The sequence below is a fragment of the Perognathus longimembris genome, chromosome 2, assembly GCF_023159225.1.
Source record: "Perognathus longimembris pacificus isolate PPM17 chromosome 2, ASM2315922v1, whole genome shotgun sequence".
Lineage (NCBI taxonomy): Eukaryota > Metazoa > Chordata > Mammalia > Rodentia > Heteromyidae > Perognathus > Perognathus longimembris.
Window position 1 is genome coordinate 53,679,446 of NC_063162.1, and position 21,081 is coordinate 53,700,526.

At 49.4% G+C, this 21,081-nt stretch overlaps 1 protein-coding gene across 1 annotated transcript in view; it reads left to right on the top strand.

Moving 5' to 3' along the window:
* The first annotated feature begins 5,303 nt into the window (after positions 1–5,303).
* Tspan14 (tetraspanin 14) overlaps positions 5,304–21,081 on the top strand; it is a 50,013-nt gene continuing 34,235 nt past the window's right edge. The window contains exon 1 of the mRNA XM_048339162.1: positions 5,304–5,412. The gene's annotated coding sequence lies outside the window, so the exon portion shown is untranslated. The remainder of the gene's footprint in view (positions 5,413–21,081) is intronic.

Genomic DNA, 21,081 nt, shown 5'->3' on the forward strand with positions numbered 1-21,081 from the left:
AAATTATTTCTTTTTGTTGCTGCTGTTCTTTATTCTTCAGGGTTCCCTGACCTCTTTTTCAGAAAGACAGCATCAATCCAAAACTGAGCTTGGAGTGAAAGGTCTGCCAAAGGAATTGGCACTTGGCTCACTGGCATTGCCTATCCCCAAAGTTCTGCTAGACATTGATGATGTGACTTATCCTCAAAATGGTCTCTTGACTATGACTTTCTCCCACTAAGATCACTGGCTGTCTCCTTCATTCCATGCTATTCTCCCTCCCCACAGGAGAGACTGCCCACTGTCTATGTCACCATGGCTATCTTCTTCATTCATTGATCACTTTCCAGCCTTGCCCAGCTCTTCCTTTCTCAACCTACCAGCTGTCACTTCTCCTCTCCCGCCCAGACTTATGAAACCACACCCCAGCTGCCTTCTTTCCCAATATTCTCGAATTTTTACTATTATTGCCATGTCCTCATAGCAAAACTCCAAATCTCAGTGAATCCTACTGTTCCTGCTGGCTGTATTTGTGCTGGTCCCAGCTGCTGAAAGCTATTGGAGCAGGCTGTATAGATTGTCATTCTGGCTGAGCCTCTATCACACTTGACCTCCAACTCTTTCCTCCTGTTCTTGCTTCTTCTCAAAGGTTTTTCTCCTCCTCCCTTCAGTTTCTCTGACATACATGGATTCCACTGACCACCATTTATCTTCAGTGAGGATTGTTCCTCTGACTTCCAGAGAATGGGGAACCTTCACCTAGGAGCCTATATTAAACCCATTGATATCTTCCTCACCCAGATCTGAAACCCCAGCTGTCCTCCAATCAGAATCCCAGTCCTTTTTGTCTTCTCCAGCATCTTCTGGGTTTTTCCTTCTATGCTCTTTGATGGCTTCTCTTCCCTTCACAATGTACATATGGCCATGCTTTTCCTCTAATTTTTTTTTCTTCAGCCTGATGACTCATGCCTGTAATCTTGGCTATTTGGGCAGCTAAGGGTAGAAGAATCATGGTTCGAGGCCAAGCCAGGCTTACTGAGGGAAGTCCTGGTTTCCTAAAGCAGAAGAAGCTCTTTCATTCTCTTCTAATTGTTCTCCTCCCTGTGTGGAATGCAGGTAGAAAGCTGAGGCTGGTCCAGCCATTGTATGACCACACACCAACTTTAAGGATGAAGGCTGCCCATCAAGGAGAGCCAGAGCAGGCAGGTGAGTGGACCCAGGACTAAGGGACATTGTGTAGCTGCTGACCATCCCAGCTCTGCTGACCTTCAGATTTCTCACTATGTCATGCCAGAGTTTTATTTTCCAAATCTATTTGGTTAAGGAATAAAGTTGGGCTTTTATTTAAAAGCAAAACCAAAAATGGAACACAGTTCCTAATTTGTGTAAAACTTCTAAATGTGTATATAGCTTCTGTGGTGTGGATGTAGGACCCAGGCTCTGCCTAACTGCAGTATCTTGTCTTTCATACTATAGTGATTGGCTCAAGAGGGAGCATGTGACCAGACCCACAGCAATTAGAACCCTTTTTTGGGATTTGTTCATAATAATTTAGAGCGTAGGTATTCATATGGCACTCCTTGCAAATCCAGAGGCCTAGAAGAGAAAGAATCCAGGGCTCCAATTTTGGGAAGGCCCCAGCATCAGGTTTCCAGACTCTGGTCAAGTTCTTTTGATTCTGTCAGGGGTCTGAATAGCCTTCTAGTAATCTCTCCTCTCCCCTCCAGCACATGCCAGTTTGAGCTCTCTCATTTTCTTCCAAAATGTCCTCAGTATTATAAAGAACCTTGGTAATCTGGCCCTAATAAAACATTATTCCCAGGTAACAGGGTTGTTGTTAATGTTATTATTATTAAAACAGTTTACCTAATGATTTCCATAAGTATTTATATATTTATTTGTCCAGAGCAAGGTAGGCAAGCATTCTAGGAACAAATTATACCCCATGTCCTGGTGACCTTTAACTGTGAGCTTGTGAGGTACAATACTTTGACTTTGACATTGCTAGTGAGAACATTAGGGTGCAAAGACAAGCATGCAAGACTAAGAAGCTGAATTAGGAGAGCTGGCTACCAAATGCTCTTTCTCCTCAAGATTCTTTGAGACCTGCCCACTGCCTGTCTGAAGGGCTCACGATGAATATGTGCAGGATTTGAACAAGGGATTATTAGGGGGAGTCAGAGAGGGATAAAGACCAAACTCTTCCACTCAAAATATTATTTAGAGGAGGTTCAGGTCCAAGATAAAAAGGAGTCACTCTCAGATGCTTTCTCCACTTCTGAAACTATTTCTTGTTCTTACAATCAGGCTTGTAGTTGGCACTATAATTCAACTATATCGGCCAAATACAGTTTGAGGGCTAGTCTGCCAAGTAAACCACTAGTTATGGTACAATTCTTTCATGAGTTGGGATTATCTATATCCTAATTCTTTTCATTATTTATTTACTTCTTGTGTCAGTACTGGGGCTTTAGCTCAGGGGTTTGGCACTGTCCCTTAGCTCTCTTGCTCAAGACTGGTGTTGTACCACTTGAAACACACCTCTACTTCTGGCTTGGAGATAAGAATCTTACAGACTTTCCTGCTCAAGTTGGCTTTGAACCATGATTCACATTCCTCAGCCTTCTGAGTAGCTAGGATTACAGGTGTGAGGCACTAGTACCCAGCAACTATATTTTTTTGTTATCTTAAAAAGTGTATCTTCAATTAGTTATACAAAGGGATTTCAACATGTCATTTTGAGTACAATGCATCTTGATCAATATCACTTCTTTTGTCACTCTCCCTCATTTCTCCCAACCCACTATAGCCCTCAAGTTACCTGGTTCCATTTTTACACATTGACGTTGACTATTATGATTGTATTTGCCCACTCTTCCCTTCCATTTGTCTTCTCCCTCTGCTTTCCTAGACCCCCTCACCCTGGCAATGCATGTTCTAGCTTCCTGGCATTCATTTGATAGAGCCTTAAGTTATTCAAAGGTGTTACACCTCTGAAATCCTCCCGTATACATACTGTAATTTGTGTATCTGCATATGACCCTGTATATTTAGATGTAACTTCCACATACAGACGTGCTCTGTCCTGAGAGCCCTTGATGTTCTTGGAAGCCACTCTATGTTGGTGGGAGAGTGGTAAAGCTTGAGTCTGGGAGAAGCTGTGCATGACTGTGTCAGATGAGATTGTCCACTGAGGCTTGTTGGGGTGCAAATTTAGAGGGGAGCCATGTTGGCTTGGTAGGCGTTCTGCCCTCTTCGTACCCTACAGCAGTGTGGCCGCTGGGTTTTCAGAAAGAAAATGTCCCCAGAGGCTGCTCAGCCTGGCAGGACCTTCAGCATCAACCTGCCAATGGTTCACACCAGCTCTTCCCACTTCTTTCAGCACTTACACATTATTTCACTTCCAGCATTTAGCAGAAATCACGACCATCTTCACCACCAGCTTCCACACCCTTTCTTTCCTGATGGTGGAGGTATTCCTTCATCAGGTGACCCTCCATTGGTGGGTGTAACCCTTCCCTTCCACCTGCTCATCAGAATATTCCATCCTTCCTTCTCCCTGGAGTGTTGCTATTGTTGTGCAAACCTGCTACAAAGGGTATCTCCAACATTCTAACAAACCCCTCCACACTGCAGCAAACTCTCAATTTAGATATAGTTACAATAACAGAAAACAGAAAGTTAAAAAAGATACATTTCTTTCTCATATATGTAGTCAAGAGATAGGTAGTGTAGAGTAGATATGGCAACTCCCTAACTATTGGGAAACCACAATTATTCTAACTTGTACCTGCTCAAAACATGGCTTCTACCACAGTTTATATGAGTACTAGAGCTCTAGACATGTACCTATGATTGCAGGAAAGAGCAAGGGCTCTTTAAAGCCTTTAAAATTTGCCTATACCTGTTATTGACTATTTCTATTGGCTGGAACTTACTCATGTGACATAAGTAGCTACAGGGGAAGCTAAGAAATTTGCCTTCATTTTGGGAAGCCATGTGGTCAGACAAAATTAAAATTTATGTTATGAAGAGAAAGGGAAACAAGGTAATTAGGGCCAGTTAGCCATCTTCATCAATGCCTCTGGTGTCTGTTCTTGAGCTTTCTTTGTGCTCAAGGCTAGTGCTTTACCACTTGAGCAACAGCTCCACGTGGACATTTTGATAGTTAATTGAGGATGAGTCTCATGGACTTTCCTGATCGGGCTGGCTTTGCACAGTGATCCTCAGATCTCAGTCACTTGAGCAGCTAGAATTACTGCTATGAGAATCTGGCTCTTTTTCCTTGCCCTTAGGGCTTTTGCTTGACTGGACAGCACTCTTAACACTTTTGCACAGGTCCCTGACCAGTTCAGAGACAGGGTGTACTCCCTTAGTAAAACAACAACTAGAACGGGCAGAACAATCTCTTGCAAGCTTTTCTTTTTCTTTACACTGGACTTAACTTGCTGATTGCCTGTATGAGAACAGATGACATCAGTTTTGAACAGATCCATGTTTTGTGTTGCCCGGCAGACAGAGCAGACCCTGAGCACTCCTCAGGAGTGCAAGAGCAGCAAGCCAGCGGCTCACTCCACAGGTAGGCAGGCCAGAGCCGGGCGGTCAGCCTTCGCATCGCGGCACCGGCCGGCCGGCGGCGTGGACAGCCCCGCTCATCGGCCTCCCGCCTCCGCCTTGGCGGACAGGCTAGGAATAAATCTCCACAGGGGATCCGGAGGCTGGGTATTTTTAGCACCAACGCCGAAGGAGCCAGTCCTTACCGAAAAGAAATAACCATCCCCATGTACTGCCCCTTTTGCTGAAGACGACCTCCAGTTAGTTTCCAAGGCCCGGTCGAAACGCCTTCCATCTTCCACACAGCCATTTTCCTGCTCCTTCGCCGCCTCTCGCCAATTCCCGCCCCCCCCCCCCCCCCACCTCCCGCACACCCCCGGGGCCCGGGCCTCCCACGGCTCGCACATCCCCTCCGGACGCTCAGAGGCAAGGCCGCAGCAGTGTGGGTGCAGCACGTCTCGGCTGAGCGACCGCTGGGGCCACAAGTGCTTGGCTGGGGTCCAGGGTCCGCCAGCACCGCGCACCGACGCGCAGGACGCGGACCCGGGACGCACCGGGCCGCAGGCACCGCCCAGAGCGGGACAAAGGGGCGGGACAAAGGGGCGGGTCGGTGACCTGCGCGAGCGCCCACGGGGCCTGGCGGCGGGGAGGCGTGGCGAGCACGGAGGGCGTGGCGAGCGCCTGGGGGCGGGGCCTGGCGTGTGGGGCCGCGCGGACGGCGCTGGGACGCGGCGCCCCTTCCTCCGCAGCCGCTCGGCGCCGCGCCCCCGGCCCCGCCCTCCGCGCCCCGCCCCCGCCGCTCGGACGGCCTGAGTCGCGCCCTCCCGCCCGGCGCCGCCGAACTTGCTCTAACTTCCTCGGCCGACGGGGCCGCGCCGGGTAAGTGGACCCCGGAGCCCAGCTCGAGCGTCGGGCCTGCTCCTCTTCATTGTCTGAGGCCGAGTCCCTCAAGCGGCTTCCGAGGACTGGGCTGCTTCTGGGGTTCCCGCTCGGGCCCTAGCCACCCCCCGCCTTCCGCAGCACCACACCCCGCTTGCCTGCGGGCGGCTCGGCGGGCGGCGCGGGCTTTGTTCGCCCGGATCGCCCGCCCGGCGTTGGAGGCCGCGGCCCGGACCCCGCTGAACCGAGCTCGGGCGCGGGGCGCCGGAGCGAGGGGCGCGGCGGACGCTCCTGAGCGGGTCGCCTGTGTTCTTTCCACGTTGCGTCCCTGCCAGGGTGGGCGCGGGGGCCCGGGAGCAGGCGCGGCGGCGGGCTGCACCTCCGGCGCTCGGCCCCTGGTCGCCGGCTGCGCGATCCGGGGGACTGGGTGCTGCCTTCGGCTGGGTCACCGACCTCGGGTCCTTGGACTCGGGTCAGGGGGTGGTAGAGGTGGAGGGCGTGGGCACAGGCCGGGGAGGGATGCCCCCGGCCCCCACCCGGCCCTAAGTGCGCTCTGAGGCTCGTGCACCCCACTCTTGGGTCCGGCTGAGGGGGGCCTGGGCGATCCAGCTTTTCGGTGCTCGTCGTGACGGGTCTTGTCTGATGGGGAAGCCAAACCCGACGACCCCTGACCCAGCCCAGGCGATGGTCGAGTTGGGGTTGTGGCTGTGGAGTTGGCTTAGCCAAGGTTGCTGTTTGCGCCTTTCCCCTGGACTCCCAGGAAGGGTGTGCGTGTGTGTGTGTGTGTGTGTGTTTGTGAGTGTGTGTGTGACAATGGCAGGGACTTGGGTCACCGGGACCGCTCTAACACATTTCTTGGGGACTTAAAGTTGGTCTCCAAGCTTGGCGCGTTTAGGAGTCCTTTGGTCCGGGCTTTGGTCGTCGCTGGCCGCTGAGCCGTCCGTGATCGCTCCACGGCTGTCCCCGAGTGCTGGGGACGGGGCACGTGGAGCCGTCCCTGGCCTGGGGTGCCTGACCCTGGAGCGGAGCTCTGCAGGCGTGGTCTCCGCAGATATCATCCTTGGGAGACGGTTACCTGCCTGCCAAATTCACCCCGTTTGTCCCTTGATCTCCTAAGTAGAAGTTGGTGCCTGCAGAGAGCACTGGGGCTGCCGTTCCCAGTTTGTAAAAGGAAACCTGAGGCTCAAGTTCTGCCAGCTCAGTGGTTGGTTGGAAGCACACAGGTCCTCCTGGGCTCTCTGGATCCTGCTCTACAGCCCCCAAGTTCCTTTATAACCGTTTTCTCAGCTGTCCCCAAGCTTACGATCCCAGTCTTTCTTTGACTGTCAGGATTTCTTCTTCACTCCCATCCCCTGTCTTTCCTTACCCATTTCTCCCTCTCCTTCCCTCTCCCTTTTCTCCCCTCTAGGGTCTTACTAACTAGTCAGGCTGGCCTGGAATTCACGATCTTCTGCACCACTACCTTCAGGCTTATTCTGAGGATTTCTGTTGGCTGGGGACAGGCATTGGTAACCCGGGCTGTCAGATAGGTGTCTGCTTCCTTCTTTGTGTCACCATTGGTTGCACTTCCCTTCAGTTGAAGTCCTTTTTTTTTTTAAATCCCTCTCTACATTTCTGAATGCTCCCCATAGCCTGCGGGAGGGTGGAGGGCTGGTACTGTTCCAAGGATCTCACTCTCAGATGAGCTGTGAACTCTGAGAAGGTCTCAGAAACCAGGTGGGATCTGTGTTAGGTGCTCAGTGGTGTTTGAGCTTAGTTTAGCTGCAGCATTCAGGCCAACTGGAGTCCAAGGTACTACTGCTGTCTCTGGAGGGGGCTGTAGAAGGATTGCCTGCCCAGGGAAGGACCCCTTACCCCCTTTCCGCCAGGAAGTTGTGCTGTTCTCTGTGGGCTCCTCCCTGGAAATGGAAGGTAGGCCACCTTGCAGGTTGTGGTAATGAAGTTTCCAAGGAACTAGGCCACAGGGAAGCTTCTGGAAACATTTTCTTAGGCCATTTACCTTGCTGCCATGTGCTCAGGTATTTCACCTTCTTTCGTTTCTGCTGAGGTAAAATTCATTTTGGCCTTGTCTATAAAATGTTGTGCCAGTCCTGGGAAGACCTTTGCTGATTGAAAACCTAATGAAGGTTATGGTCAAGATTGTAGCAATTACATGGTAACAGCAAGTTAATTGAAAATACTTAAGAGTATTTTCTGAGTCTTACCCCAAGCATGGTCCTAGTATTACTGATATTTACTTGTTTAATCCTTGAAACAACACAGTGTGATTGATGTTAGCTGCCCCCCATTTTACAGTAACCTCTCTGTTAACTCATGATCTTAGTATGAGTTGGATTTCCTCATTTTTAATTTAGAGCCTGTCTTTCTCCTGGAGGTGCTTAGAATTGATGAATTTACTGAACAAGCTACAGCAGAACTACTGAACCCTTTCAGTGCAGGTGCCTCAAGTCATCCTGTTCATCTAGCACAGCCTGGACACACAACAGACACCCCCGAATCTGCCTGTTGACTAGTGATGTAGCTTCTGTTCCCCCTACAAGCAAGGGATAGGAGAGTAACTACCTGTATCTATCTGGAAAGAGGATTTGATGAGGTAACAACAATCCCAAGACTTAGAAGTGTCACTGTGCCTACTCATCACATATTTACTTTGTTATCCTCACTGTAGAATCCATGCTCAGGCACTGGACACAGAGTCCTACTTAGCTTCTTAGAGCTTCTGTCCACTAAGTGGTATTTCATTGGCTACAGTAAGTCACATGGCCATACCTATCTACAAGATGGGGAAGAGGATCAGAAACATTTTATGAATAACACTAATGCCTACCACTTATCTGCCACCCAGACCTCCTTGGTGGCTTCTTCCCCATACAATGACATTTGTGTGTATCATTACATGTTTCTGTGTCACCAGTAAAAGAAGCACTTCTTAAAGATGGACAAAGGTGCCATTTGAAAGGCAGCTTGCTCCTCCCTCCTCTACCCTTGAGCACATTACTTGAATTCATTAATTCATTTGCTCATTTGTGGTCTAGAGGAGTAGTGATGAGTTCCAGGTTGGATTTCTTCCTAAGCATGCTCAGGTCCCAGCCTGGAGCCAGGCACTTGTACTTAGTAGGCCTGATGATCTCTGCTTCCTTCTGCTGGTACTTTTTTTTTTTTTTGGCCAGTCCTGGGCCTTGGACTCAGGGCCTGAGCACTGTCCCTGGCTTCTTCCCGCTCAAGGCTAGTACTCTGCCTCTTGAGCCACAGCGCCGCTTCTGGCCGTTTTCTGTATATGTGGTGCTGGGGAATCGAACTTAGGGCCTCGTGTATCCGAGGCAGGCACTCTTGCCACTAGGCTATATCCCCAGCCCTTCTGCTGGTACTTTTATAGCCTTTAGTGCCCATGAGAAGAGAAGCAGGCTTCTTCAGGATGCTGGTCTGGCTTGTGAGCCCTTGGACATCTGGTACTTCCCTACCTGGGTGTGAAGTCACCTTTCCTAGAAGCAGGGGCAGCTGAGTCCTCCTCCCTTCCTTTGTGGGACTGGGCCTGAACTTGCCTTGGAAAAGGTGTGGAAAGGAATGATTGGCAGGACAAGTTGACTGGAGGTTGGATCCTACTGGAGAGCAGGGTTGAGTATGAGAATGGCCTGAGTATGGGTTCTCTGGCCGGTAGAAAGTTGTAGATACTTCTTGTTAATTGCCTCTCTCTCCTTAGGCCACTATGGCTGGATGTTAAAGAGCTAGCCTGGCTGTGATGTTTGCTTTTGTGCTTTGTCCCCTGCTTAGTTTCTGGTGAAGGGTCAGACACTGGTGGAGATGAGAAGACCTGGTTAATTCATGGTTAATTCACTATACTTCCCTCCATTTCTAGGGCTTCTGGTTTTCCACCTTTGGAATGGAGGTGGTGGTGGTTTCTAGCCCCTTCTTGGCTGTTCATCAGTCCTGGGAGCTGTGTAGACCCGTGCTTTGAGAATTGTTGGCCTAGGTGTTTTTGTTTTGCTTTATCTTGCATTCATCAGTGTTCCTCTTTGAGTGTGAGTCTGTGATGTGTTGAGCTTCGTGGTCTCCCATCTGTTTTCCCCTTAACAGCACATGAGTTTGGTTCAAACCAAGCAAGCGGTTGTTCTGGTTGAGCACAGAACTGGCCAGAGAGCAGCGTTCGGTGCCTCTGAACATTTAGCATGAAGATGGACAGCCTAGCTCGCAGGTGGATAGAGGGCAGGCCAGCTGTTGAGCTGTATCTGCTGTAAAGTAGGCAGGATGCAGCCTGCCTTTCAGCCTTGAGTTGCTGAGAGCAGAAGCAGATGATGTGGTCATGGAAAGCCACATAGGAAGCCCCTGAGTTGGGCCCAACACTCTGGTTTGGACAATTGTCATCTCAGTGGGAGCCTTTCCCCAAAGGCTCATCTGCATCTGATTCTGGGAACCTCACTTCCTCCACCCTTTGGCCTGGTGGGGTGGGGTTGGGTGGGGCTGGGCCTGGCTGTGGTTTTCTCTGAGGAGTCAGACAATCGGCCTGATAATCATGCTAAGTGGGTCTGGGCTGCCAGGAGTTGAAATCTTCATCTCTTGAGTTCTGTTCTGTCCCCTTCTTTGGGCAGCCAGGTGAAAGGCCTAAAGCATGTGTCTGTCAGCTAGGTAGCTGGAAGGGGACTGGCTTGTTCTTCCTTGGTGTGTCTCATCCTGTTTCCCGGTGGTTGAGAGCTGTGGCAGTGTCTTGAAGTAGCCACTGTGATCTGGTAGGAGATGAGTTCCTGGTTCCTCCTAGACTCTGTTCCCTGGCACTTGACAGAACTGAGGGTGCTGTCTCGTGGGTGAGACTTGAGGAGGGGACAGGACAGGTGGCTAGCAAACCTCTTCTAGGGAACCTCTTCCCTGGGGTTTTCCTGCATGTGTGTGCCAGCTGTTGGGCTGAGGGTATCTGTCCCCAGTCTTGAGTAATGGTCTGTGGTGCTCAGGTCCTGCTTCTTTGCCTTCCCTACTTGCCACTCTAAGGAGAGGCTGCAGCTGCCTAACCCCTGGCCTTCCACATACTTGGAGGAGGCCATTCCCCAACCAAGTGTGTGATGACCCGGGAGTGGCAGGAATGATTGGTTCCTGAAGCTTTAGGGAACTCTATGGTTAAAGTAAAAAAAGAAAGAAAGAACCCCAAACCATTCTTATTTGTTAAATGTTAAGGTAAAACTGTTGCAGTGGGATTTTTAAGTAGGAGAGAGAGTTTTTGAAGTTGGGCTCAACTTAAAAAAAAAAAAAAGGGAAAATGAGAACTTAAGGCCAAGGAGCAGTGTGCAGAGATCCTTGAACATTTCTGAGAAGATAAGGAACTTTTTGCTAAATGGACCTAACAGGATTCTTGGTGAGGGCAGGCCAGGGATCAGATATTATCTGGGGGATGGTAGTGAAGAGGGAATTTGAGTAGATAGGAGGATAAATTGTCTTAGTGGAATTCTTGCTGAAATGAGCTTCTGTAAGGATTGAGACAGAAGCCCAAGGACAGAACTAATTGAGCAGAAAGCTCAGAGCACTTGATAGGTTTAGTGAAGACAAGAATTATCCTTCCTTCCTTCCTTCCTTCCTTCCTTCCTTCCTTCCTTCCTTCCTTCCTTCCTTCCTTCCTTCCTTTCCAGTACTGGGCTTGAACTCAGGGCTTGGGGACCATTCCCTTAGCTTTTCTGCTCAAGGCTGGCACTCTACCACTTGAGCTATACTTCCATTTCCAGCTTTTTATTGGTTAGAGATCAGAGTCTCATGAACTATTCTACCTGGGCTGGGTTCAAGCCAGGATTCTTACATCTCAGTCTCCTGAGACAAAGTGTGAGACACTGGATCTTATGCCCACGATTCTTGCACTTGGCTGAGCCCATGACCACTCACACTTGTTTCTCAGGAGTGTTTCTTCTGTTGGTGCCTCTCCACCTATGTCACTGTCTTTGCCACAATAATTGTGGCTTCTGAACTAAGGGGGTCCTTGCTTTCAGAAACCTTAGACCTTTGGTTTCTAGCACTTACTGGCTCCTTGACTCTTGGCTCTCTTCCTGTTCACCTGTGGAGCTTCCCATATGCAGGGACATAATGTGGCTCATGTCCCTGCAGCCTCCTCCCTCTATGCCTCCATTGCTGATCTCTTTAGCTGCCAGCCATGTTCTGGACAGTCCCACCAGCCTGACCTCAAGAACGCTGAATGGAGTTCCTCCCTTATGTTGCTCTCCTAGTTCCTGGCAAACCAGTCTGACAACTTTGCAATCTTAGCCGGGTCCAGGGAGGTGCTATGGTGCTATGATGCCCTCTCTCCCTCCCTTCCTCCCTGCCTTCTTTCCTTCCTCATCTGGACTTCATGTTCCTGGGTCTTTCTAGTGGGAGCTGCTGGGGATTCTGCCCATGGGATCTGGGAGTTTCACCAGCTTGGCTTTGTCCTCTGTCTGAACCCTTTGGATCTCTGCCTCCATCCAACTTCTTTCTTCCTTCTCTAGAGAGAAGCTCCTCTTGGCTTTCTGTTTGCCCCTCCTCTCCTACTTGGCCCAACCTGTCAAGTTCTTGCCAGCTTCCCTGGCACAGATGACCTGTTTGGTTTGTCTCCTCCGGGGGCTACTCTTGTCCAAACAGCCAACTTTGTAGGAACCAGGCTGCCTGTGGTCATAAGGAAAATGGGTTGGAACCTACACAGCTTCCTGAAGGACCTGAAGCCTGTGTCCTGTCCACCTTGCTGGGAAAGACTAGTGATAACAGCCCTGTCCTCTGCAGCCACCCTGCCTCCCGCAGTCATTGTCTCTTGCCGTCTCAATGCTTCCTGTGACACACCAGCAATGGTGTAAACAGGATAAGTGCGTTTTTTTCTGATGCTAGTATTGAGGCTTGAACTCAAGGCCTGGGCGCTTAGCTTTGTTCTTCAAGGCTAGTGCTCTAACATTTGAGCCACAGCTCTACTTCTAGCTTTTTTAATGGTTAATTGGAGATAACAGTCTCACTGGCTTTCCCGCCCAGGCTGGCTTCAAACTGCAGTCCTTCACCTCAGCCTCCTGAGTAGCTTGGTTGGGTAGCCAGTGTCTGGCTAAACAGGGTGCATTTTTCTGTGGGGACCTATAAAGAAAAAGTAATAACAGTGGGCATTCATTCCTGAGGGCTCTGGAGTGCTGAGAATAGGAAAGGAGGTGGCATGTGCTCAGGTACTGGCGTGGTGCCCGTTCTGTGCAGAGCCAACCTGGGCTCAGGAAGACCAGTAGCCCCATTTGGAAGGCCGATGAGGGTAGGTTTTGGCTCAGTGCCTCCCTGGGGAGGGAGAACCCTGGAAAGAAGCTGATCTTGGTTTAATGGAGAGCTGTTGGTCTAGGTAAGACCTGCTGAGGGGCTTGCATTGGGCCCACTAAGGACGTAAGAACTTGTTCATGCAGCTGGGGTGGAAGGGCTCCAAGTGCTGGTGTGGTTCTGCTTGCTGTGAGATCCAGTTTGTATTCGTTCATTTGAGGGCTACTTAGAGAGCACCTGGCAGTGATCAGCAAACGTTTTGAAGAACAGAGAAGCCAAACACATCTTCCCTTCCTGACTGTCTTTCTCTGTGGTCTGGGCAGGCTGTGAACTTGAGGCAGTTATGAAATTGTGCTTGCTGTGGTGCTCCAGGGGTGGATGTGGGGGTGCTCCACACAGAGTGTCCTGTTCCTTGACCATTCCTTGCTGTCCGGGTCTCTCTCCTAGTGCTGTGTTCAGTCAGGACTCTTAATGGCCATCCCCTGGCAGCAGAAGAGCTTGGGATGGTTCTTGTATTATTCCTTAGGGGGAGGAGGGAATGCATCAGGCTTGTGAGTGCAGAGGATTTATTGACACACCCTTTAAAGGGGGCTTTTAAACAACATATGTATCCTTTTAGCAAGGAATAAATATATACAAATAAATATACAAATGCATTTGTCTCGCAACTATTCTGCACCTTCCCTGCATTTCCCTGGAAGGTACCAGAAATTTTGTGGCTAAGAGGCTGGGGTTCTGAGCTACAATTTCGGAGAAACTGTTTTTAGCTTGTTCTTGGAGTTGGTCCAGGCCTCGAAATCTGTTGAAATAGCTTTCTTTAACTGCTGAAATGGGGATGGGTCCATCACACAAGGACTTGGAGCCTCCTTTGGTGACAGCAGAGGCCCCAGGAGAAAGGTCTTGCTGGATGCCTGGGGTTCAGTCTCCCCAGGGCGATTTGCTTGCGGTGCTGCAGATGAGTAGTTTCAGTTGCCTTTGTGCCTTTGTCAGATCTTCTTGCTCTTAGGTAAACTTTCTATTTTGGGCCTTGGGGTAGAGTTGTAATCAGGAAGTTCTCTAAGTTGCTTCCTGTTCAGGTAATCTCTCCCCCTCCCCCATTTATTCTTCCTCCTTTCCCTTTCCTTCCCTTACTGATTGTTCTAAGGAGATGATAGGAGCTACATGGGTAAAGTCTTTTGAGACAGGTTCTCCTTACGTAGCCGAAGAGGGCCCCTTCACATGCTGTCCTCCTGCCAGGATTACATGTGTGCACCACCATGCCTGGTACTGGTAAAATATTTTGTGTCTCTAGTCACACATCTTAGGTGTTATAGGTTTAACTTTATTTATTTTCCAAAAATATATACATGACAAAAAACCCACAGAACAAAAATACAGTGAAAATTCCTATTTCTGTCCTGACCCTTTCAGTTCTGTTCCCCCAGGGCCTTGGTCCCCAGCTGGTTGGTACAGCCTTGAGCATGTCTGGACTCCTTTAGCCTTGTCCCACAGTGGTATACTAATTACACTGTGTTGCACTTAGCAAGTTTCACTCAGAAATGTACCTGAGAGTCACTCCATTTCAATACGAATGGCTCAGCAGCGGGTCCTGGTGCTAAGTGGTAAACCTTGGCTCCTTTTGCCAGCCCCCTACTAATGCCCACCCAGGCTCCTTTTAGCATTTCCCTTCAACAAGCCAAGTTGCAGAGGGCCATGCAGTTCTATATGAGAATGAAACCTAGCTGTTTTGGTTCCAAGAGGTTAACATGGAGGTTTCTGAGGTTTTCTCTGGCAAAGAACTGATATTTCAGCTCAGCTAGAATTGGGAGGGGCATGTGCTGTTCCCACCCTGCTCTACCTGGTCCAGCTTGTGCCCATCTCTGTGAGCATCACGTTTGTAGCCCTTGGCAGTGCCCTGTCTGCTTTGCAGCCAGGCTTGGCTGGCATGATATGAGGAGAAGCCTGGGTAAATGCTAGGTGGCCTTTCAATTTTGACTTGGCTGAAGCAGGGGTCAGAGCAGACCTGCTTTATCCTTCCTGGGATGGGTTAGGGGAGTGCCACTGTGAGAGAGGGCCTGTGTGAAGGCCAACTACTCTGTGCTTAGAGTGGGCTCTTTGGCTGTTTCCCTGTCCCTGTAGCCTCTGTGTGTCCCTGCAGACCACAGCCATCCCTTTTGTGGCTCTGGCCTCTCCATGCAAGGGCAGAACCGGAAGTGGAGATTTCAAGACTGGCCGGCCGGGGGCTGGGAATATGGCCTAGTGGTGGGAGTGCTTGCCTCAAGACTGGCTGGCAGATACACCCTCCTCATTAGACCTTGGCCCCCCTGCCTTCACCCCCATGCCAAGAACTGCTCACCACTGCAGTCACATGCAGTCCCCACGAGACTGCCAGAGCTTCCCATGCCCGCAGCTCTGTTGTCCAGGGTCTGGCCTTGGATAGTACAGAGGTTTCTATTGTGCCCTGGTGGCAGCTAGGCCTGACCTGTGTGGCTGAGGAGGTGGGGCCTGAGGACCGACAGTGGAGCTATTCATGGGCTCTGCCCTGGTTTCCTGCTGCCTCTCATTGTGGATTTCGGGAGGTGGGGTCAGGAGGAGGGCGTGGCCAGGGCTGCTATTGTTGTTGGCTGTGGGAGCCCATTGTGTTTAGGAAGGTCCTTTGCCCGCAGTCCTAAGCCTCTCCCGGGCCTTTTCTGTACTTTAGTCAGGGTTCTGCCCTTGCCCTGCCCTCCCTCTATGCTGGCCTGCTCCCAGGGCAAGAGAAGCCCTGCCTTTTGTGGGTATCTCTGTCCAGATCCCCTTCTGCTCTTGAGTCCCACGCTGTTGCTGGAGCCTCCTGGGTAAGAGTCTGGAGCAGCTGAGGCAGTGCAGTCTCACTGCTGGGCTTGTCAGCTGCTTGCCCACCGCCTTGGGAAGCCTGTTCTGCCTAGCCCTCTCAGTTCAGCTGTGCCTTTGGGTGGGGGCCAGGCCCGTGCCTGGGTTGCTGTTAATCTTGTAGCCCTCCCTCCACCTTCCTTTGTGCTCACCCATGTCCCTCCTCCGTTCTTGAGCACTCAGCTGCAGAAAAGCCTGCTTGCTGGCAGCTCAGCCAGCAGCCACCCTCGCTGCCTGAGCCCCAGCCATTTTCCTTTGTTCTGCCATCTCTGGGCTCTTGAATTGAAGGCAGGCAGCTGGCAGCGGATGGAGGGCAGAAACCCTCATGACAGGAGCCAGAGGCCTGGCTGAATCTGGTTTCTCTCCTGTACTTCCATCTACCAGTGAAGCTGAGGTTTCCCTTTGTTTAGAGTCACTCAGAGAGTTTAGCATCATCAGATAGCTGACTGTGAGATGAGGGGAAATCACCTGCTTTTGGCTACTTGGGGGGCGGGGCTTAGGAGAGAGAGGGAAATAGCCACCTGGTCCTAAGAAAAAAGCAGTGGACCTAACATGATGCCCGTGAAGTCTAGGGAGAGATTGGCCATCAGTGCAAGACTGGTGGTTAAATCATTGCTCTTTATTTTGTTCTCTATTGTTTTGAAGATTCTTCTTTTTTTTTTTTTTTCCTTACCTGAAGGGCATTGGTCCTGGCCCCTTCACAGCCAAATGCTCTCTTCTGTCATCTCCCAGCTTCTGGTAGGCACAAGGAACACTCCTCCGGGGGTTTATTTTCAGACCTATGTGGTCATAGGCAGGGCTCAGGGCCACTCTCATTCACATCTGACATCCATTTCTGGGTATGTTCTTTTCTGAACTTGCTCTGTTTCCTGGGCTCTAAACCACATCATAATCTCTAAGAGACCAGCCTTTGAAAGTGTTGTTTTGTACAGAAGACTTTATCTTACCCTTTCAAGACCCCTCTGTCTGGATCAAGTGTTAGGAAGTAAGTCAGCCCCACAAAGCATTATACCTTGGAATGGTCTCATGTCAGCAAAGATTGTAGTGTCCACAAAGCAGAAAGGACTAGAGTTCCTTGTTGTTGCTGTTCAGTGCTGGCATTGGGGCTTGAACTCAGAGCCTAGTGTGCTCCCTTGGCCTTTTTGCTCAACGCTGGTGTTCTACCGCTTGAGCCACAGCTCTTCTTCCTGAAATTTATTTTATTTGCATCCAAACAAGAGAGAGAAAAGTTATGATCAAGGTGCCTTGATGATGGGTTTGAACCCATCTTGGCCACGTACCCACTCACTGGGTGTCTTTGGCAGTTTACTTCCCTAAGTAAAGGAACTTCGGGGAGGTTTTTGTGTCCACACTAATTCTATGAATTTAACTCCAAAAAGGTTGGACACTACCTTGAGCCTCTCTTGCCAACTTTGGAGCTTTTGGAAGCAAATACCATCAGGTGGGATGAACAGAGGGCTCTCACCTCCTGGCCATTTCTTCCCTGGGTTGCTGAGGCCCCTTTAACCTTCACTGGTTCTTCACTGGAAGCCTGCTTCCCAGAACCCAGACACAACTCTACATGTTCTCAAGGGCTGTGAGGATCATCAGCTCAGAAGCCATGCATAGATTTCCACTTGACTCTTTCTTGGAAATTCCACATTACTTTTGTTGATTGGGGTAGTCTCTCTTGGGAAGTTGTACCTGAGGAGACAGAAGTGAAACTTTTGTTTCACCTCCCATCAAGGGAGGCAAGGCTGAAACTTGTTTAACTACACTGGAAAGCAGTATGGAGATTCCTCAAAAAACTAAACATAGAACTACCCTATGATCCAGCAATCCCATTCTTGGGCATTTATTCAAAAGATGATCAATCAGGATACAGGAAAGCCACCTGTATAATCACATTCATTGCCTCACTATTCACCAAGGCATGGAAGCAGCCCAGATGCTTCCCAATGGATGAATGGATCAAGAAAATGTGGCATATATACACAATGGAATTTTACTCATTTATTATGAAGCATGATATTAAATCATATCATTTGTGCCTGTGTAGATTTCAATTTTGTTTGGTTAACAGTTTCCAGGAAGTAAAATGTTCTTTGCCTCATGCCCTTTTAGGGTGTTGTTCCCACTCTTTATCTGCCCTTCCAAGCCTTCTGTCCATCCCCTGGGCCCTCAGCCCTGCCTGTTGTTCCCACCTCCCCCCAGAGCCTGCTCCTGACTGTTTCCTCCCATTATCCAGGAGGTGGGGCATGGGCAGCCAGAGTTACTGCTTCTGCCTGTGTGTCTGCCCCACATCACTGGAAGAAGGCCAGGGGCTACATTATTTGGAAGGAGCAGCTTTCACAGCTGTGAAATGGGGATAAAAATGTCCCATCAGGGCTGGGCTAGCGAATGTGGCTTAGTGATAGAGCTCTTGACCCGCATGCAGGAATCCCAGGGCTCCATTCCCATCACTGCAAAAACAAAGTCCACAATGGAGCGCAGATTGCATCCCACTGATGTAAATCGGGGCACAGTAATGATGTACTTCCCATAGTGGTGGCTTTACTTTTGTGCTTTGATGTTGCAGCTTGTTCTTGTAGGCATTTGCCATCCTCACGGTGTAAAGTGCTGCCTCAGGCATCATTGCCATCATCCATACTTTTGTGGGGGTGGGGTGGGTGGGGACTCACCCCAGACCAGCTAAATCAGGATCTGTGTTTAACAAGACTCCCAGATTTTGAAGTTCCAGAAGCACTGGCCCAAGCACCTGCCCACTTAACTCCAGTACTCATTCCAGTCTGTCTGGTGGATTTGCATTCTACCCTTGTACCTTCCTTACAGTTGTGGACTTGAAGCAGGTCTGGAGCTCTGCAGCTGTGCTCTGTGGTCCCTTACCTCTGCTGTGCACATCTCCCATTTACATCTCCAGGTGTCCTGGAGGTGGAGCTGGGACACAGAAGCCCCCTTGGCTGGAAAGCTATGTGAGGTCGACTTTGGGGCATAGAGCTGAGGGGATAATGGGAGCCTCCCTGGGCCATCTGGTGCCACTTACCCCTCCCATCTGTCCCCTCAGTATGTTCCAGAGGAAGGACAGGCAGAATCGGGTTGAAGGCGTGGTTTGTATTTTGTTGAAATCAAAGCATTCTATATAAAGTTGTTTTGGTGTGTGTTGAAGTTCAAATAAATAGCTCAATGTAAATTTGCATTTCGTAGTTAGTTTTACAACGGAAAGAAGTTTGAGGTGGCTGATATGATGGCACTGGCAGGGCTGGTCCAGCCCCTACATTCTGGTAAAGGGCTTCTGGGGGACTGGCTCCTCCTTCTTTTGGAGCCCCATCCTCTGTTTTTTTTTTTAAATTTTTTTGGAGGAGAGGGTTGACTCTCATGACTCTTGTTCTCTGCCACCAGTTTCTCACCACTGATTTGCAGTTTATTTTAGTTTTTTAAATCCTTTTTATTCCTTTCTCATTGGCTATTCTTGAGCACTTCATTTTACTTTTCTCCACTAGGTTTCACTGTTTTAAGCTTTTTTGCTTTATATAATACACACACACACACACACACACACACACACACACTAACATTAAGGCAAATAAACAAGCCTGGGCCCCAGTAAAGATGTTTCAGAATGATTCTTTTCTTGTTGCTGTTTGGATTTAGTGTTACAATCTTTTTCTCTCTCTCTCCAGGTTCTTTGCTTCACTTAGGGGAGGCCCTGAGCATCTCTGTACTAGGTAGAAAGTGTGCCCTTTTGAAGGCAATAAAGGAGGGGAGTGGGTTGAGTTTTTGTCTTCAAACTCAGAATATTGTAACTAGCACACTTCAACTCATACAAAAAAGCCAAGCCTCTACGAGCCATCATCTTGAAAGCACCTACCCGGTACTGCCATGGCTTCCACAATGGTGTGTCTATAGACACGGTTGGTGCCCTCTGCCAGTTCACATGGGAACATTTCCTGTCCTGTTTCCTGCCCCTCCTTCCTTCTTCCTGACCTGTAGCACCTACTTGACTGCATTTAGCAGGGAATGGAGTCTACTTCACAAGCCAGGGCCCACTGTGCACAGCGTTTTCTGCGCAGCTGTGTCCTGGGTGTCTTGAATGTTGCAGTGCCCCGGACATGTACAGACAAATCCAGAGGTGCCTTCTCCCACAACAAAGGAACTAGAGTGGGCCTGCACATTGAGGGGTTGCTGGGCGGGTTGTCTTTCGGCCTTGCCTCTCTTGAGGGTTGCTGGGTACTGATCAGACCTCCTGAAGTCTGGGGGCCTGGCTTACTAGTCTCCCTGTTCTTGTTCCCCTTGGAGATGCACTGTAAATGGCTCCTCACTGCACATTTGTGTGTGGCTGGCTGAGGAAGAGGCTGTCCTTGTCAGGGATGTGTACAAGATTCTGTGTAGAGATAGTTTGCCCAGACTTAGTTTTTATGCCATCATTTAGGACACAGGGCACACAGAACCTTGACCGTTCCAGCTCCACATTATCCCTCTGGAGTGAACAGTTTTCACCTTTGATACTAGAGGGAAAACCATGTGGGAAATCAACTTGCAAGCCTGGGAGGAGCCAGGCTTCCTCTTCACCCAGTCATTTGAAAAGCTGGGGGGTAGGGGAGCAGCTGCTCTGGTTGGACATGGCCCTGCCTCACCTGGTGGGCAGGTGTTGCCCTGGAGCTGCTTGATGAATCATTCTGAAACATCTTTACTGGGGCCCAGGCTTGTTTATTTGTCTTAATGTTACATCTGCTGCTGCTGTTGCTTTGTAAAAAAAAAATTTGGTTTTTGTTTTTAAAGGAAAAGGACCACAAATACTCAAGTTTTGACTTGAGGTCACTTATTTTGTATATGCCCCAGTAATCTGTTTGTTCTATGTTTGCTGATTTCCCAGGATTAGATATTCAGGTTACACATTTTGCTCAGGAATTCTGCAGAGATGATGTGGCCTGGGTGCCTTTCCCAGGAGGCACAGGAATTCCATGTGACTCAGTTTGACTCATTAATGATAATTGTTGTGCTGTATTGTTTGCTGGCTTTTTCCACTCTAAATACTGTGATGTTCCTTGTAATTAACCAGTGCCCTGTGGAGACACTTGAGGCTATAAAATACGCTGTTTTCTGTCAAACTTTCATCAACTAGTTTTAAAACCCATGGATGAGTTTTGACAGAATGGGTTATATCTGTCAAGGTTGCTAAATCGTGATGATTCAATTGCATAATTCAGTCTACATTATCCTTTAGCATTCTTTTATAAACAGCCCTTTTCGCCTATTCTTTCCCCCTCTCTCTTTCTCTCATTATGGGCTTATGAGTTCTTTGTTTTCTTTTCCTGTCTGTCCTTCCTTCATTTCATTTCCTCCCTTGGCTCTTTTGCTCAAGGCTGGCACTCTATCACTTGAGCCACAGCTTTACTTCCAGCTTTTTGATGGTTAGTTGTAGATAAAAATTTCATGGGCTTCCTTTCCTACCCAGGCTTGCTTTAAACTGCGATCTTCAGATCTCAGCCTCTTGAATAGCTAGGATTACAGGTGCGAGCCACTGACACCTGCTTCTTATTTGTTTAGAGGCTCAGTTTGTGTCAGATTTAGCCAGTGGGAGCTTGTAGTTTGAAGATGTACTTTTAAAAAATG